Source organism: Cricetulus griseus, unplaced genomic scaffold, assembly GCF_003668045.3.
Source record: "Cricetulus griseus strain 17A/GY unplaced genomic scaffold, alternate assembly CriGri-PICRH-1.0 unplaced_scaffold_482, whole genome shotgun sequence".
Classification (NCBI taxonomy): Eukaryota; Metazoa; Chordata; class Mammalia; order Rodentia; family Cricetidae; genus Cricetulus; species Cricetulus griseus.
The window spans coordinates 7030-9685 of NW_023277233.1; the positions used below are offsets into that span (position 1 = coordinate 7030).

General features: G+C 41.7%; 1 long non-coding RNA gene across 1 annotated transcript; it reads left to right on the plus strand.

Annotated features, from left to right (window-relative positions):
• The first annotated feature begins 1286 nt into the window (after nucleotides 1-1286).
• On the plus strand, nucleotides 1287-2097 carry LOC118239819. The gene is made up of 2 exons (XR_004772660.1): nucleotides 1287-1376; nucleotides 1526-2097. It is a non-coding gene; the product is annotated as an uncharacterized LOC118239819 (long non-coding RNA).
• Nucleotides 2098-2656: the final 559 nt, after the last annotated feature.

Sequence of the window (2656 nt, forward strand, 5' to 3'; positions counted from 1 at the left end):
TATGTACTAGAGTAATGATTAGTATTAAACAATGGCATCTTTAAAAGTGTACTCGCCCATGTATCTAGCCTGAGCAATTATCTCTTCCTAGGGAATGGGTTCCCAAAGCCCATTCATGCACCACAAATTAATACTGGTTCCCCAGCCAATAGCCCAATAGACTATCCAAGCCTCCCAATTAACTCCCATGTTCTGGAGCCTGGTTTGTTCTTAAGTGGACACCTATCCGTTTATTGGAACTTTGATTGTCAGGAAAACGCTACCAAAACCAAAAGATACATGGTTTGTATTTGTATTGGGAATTTTTTCTCTATGGGAGGGGATAATTAGCCAGAGCTGAATCCTGCTTGATGTGGGGTTTCAGATGTGCAATAGAAAATACCTGGTCGGAACAGACACAGCAAAATATTATATGAAGGTTTTAGTTACAGAAGAGGGGAGAGTTGATAGGACCCTCACTTGCTTGCCAGAATGGGGCTTTGGTTGAATGGAATGACATGTTGCAGTGACATCTGACACTTCATTCTGAATGTGTGCTTGTTGGTGTGTGTGTGTGTGAGTGGTCCTACGTGTGTGTTTTGTGTGGGCTGGGTGTTAGTTTAATTGTTAGGTAGGGTTAACCTGAAAGGGCCTGTCAGCTCTCATGTGTGCATGTGTACATGTGTGTCAGAGACTATGGAAGAGGGTATTCTGAGCAATACCTGGCTACAAAGTCTGCATGTCGAGGTTGTGACTGTAAGAATGGGAACACCCAGAAGGACATCACAAGTAGGCCTGTGTAGAGGGATTTGTTTGTAAGGTGATGGGAAATGTACCAAGATGTGACATCGTGACCTGCTGTGAGTGTATGGGGTGGGGAGCTTTGACTATTGGTGATGAGCTACCTACTGGACCCAACACCCACCTTTATCTCTTGCTCTCAGTTTCTTCAGTTTCTACCTCCTTCCTCTCCCTCTCCTTCTCTTTCTCCTTCTCTCTCTCTCCGACTCACTCTCAACCTCCCTCTCACCGTCTACCAGAAAGGCTTCTGATCTATATCCCTAATGTTTTGGGGTGTATTTTATTTGAGCATGTTCAGTGATTTGGACTCAGCAGGTGTGATTATTGTGCTAGTGTGTGTTGGTGTGGTGTAGTGATGATGGATGTGTGTGTGTGTGTGTATGGATTTGGCTGTAATAGAGGCTACAACTTGATGATTCTGATACTTACCCTTGTGTGGGTAAAGATTTTCATATTAAGGGGAAAACTGAGGACCTGATACCTAGCACATTTTCTTGTGTTTTGTTGCAGCGGCATAGAAGTCTTTGGCAGTTCTGTGCCTTTTTTGCAGGGACATCCCAGGAAGAACTCATCTCCCCACACTTCTCCTCTTCCAGGTTTGTGAAAATAAATGATTCCTGATGGTATGATTTGTTTTTGCACACTCTCTAGTCTGTCCTGATTTTAATGGTCATCAGGCAATATCTCTACAGTATAATGAGATTGATTACTACCTAAATGGAATAATAGAGTCTTCATCCAATAGATGATGGAAACGGAAGCAGAGATACACATCCAGGCACTGAACCGAACTCCTGGAATCCTGTTGTAGACATGGAGGAGTGATGAACAAAGTGGTCAAAACCATGCTGGGGAAACCCACAGAAACAGCTAGCCTGACAAGTTGGAGTTCAGAGAACCCAATTGACAGCTTGGGAACCATCATATGACCAATTCAGGCAGCCTGAAGTTGGGTGTCCATCGGGGCCTTGGGAAGTCTATGGGACTTCTTGCAGTGGAAACAGTATTTATTCCTCGTGCTCAAATAGTCTTTGGGAGACCATTCAAAATGGAAGGATGCTCTTTCAATATAGATATATGGGGAAGGACCTAGGTCTTGTCCCAAATGATGTGACAGACTTAGATTAGCCCCCAATGGAAGCCTCATCTTCCCTGGGGTATGGATGGGGCTTTGGTGCTGGACATGGTAGGATGGGAGGGAGAGGACAGGCAGATTGGTTTGTAAAACAAGATTGTGTTTAATAAATAAAAATGTACTTTAAAATGGTTTCAATGATTAAATATCAAAAGGAATAAAAGCCGGCTATAATATATATTCATGTAAGTGTACTATCTGACTTTTAAAAAGAGTTGACCCTGATATTTCTCCAACTATTCAATAAGGGAGAATTAAAGACACACTTTCTGATATGTTCTACAAACGCTGAAGGAGCCTTCTGCCAGACCTGTTGATATCAGTTTTCCTTCTGTGATACCATATGTAGAAAAAAAAATCACTGACATCCAACTCTCAGTTTACCTCTGACTCACGGAAAGGTGTGTTGTGCACAGACAGATAAATAACTCTGAGCAAAATAAATAAACAGAAAATATTACCCTAACTGTAAAATAAATGGAGACTCTAAATCAACAGTTAATGCATCTGAACATGACAATTCTTATTGAAATCACTTGAAACATTCATCAATTTCAACAGAACATAAACAAGGGTATGTTCATACATAAGGTGAGTTCATGACTGAACAACAAAAGGATAGATAATATAGGAAAAATTCCAGATGAACATATGAATATAAGGTTCCAGGCAATAGAGGCACAGGCTCTAATCCCAGCAATCTGAACGCAGAGGCAGGCAGATCTCTGTAAGTTCTAAGCC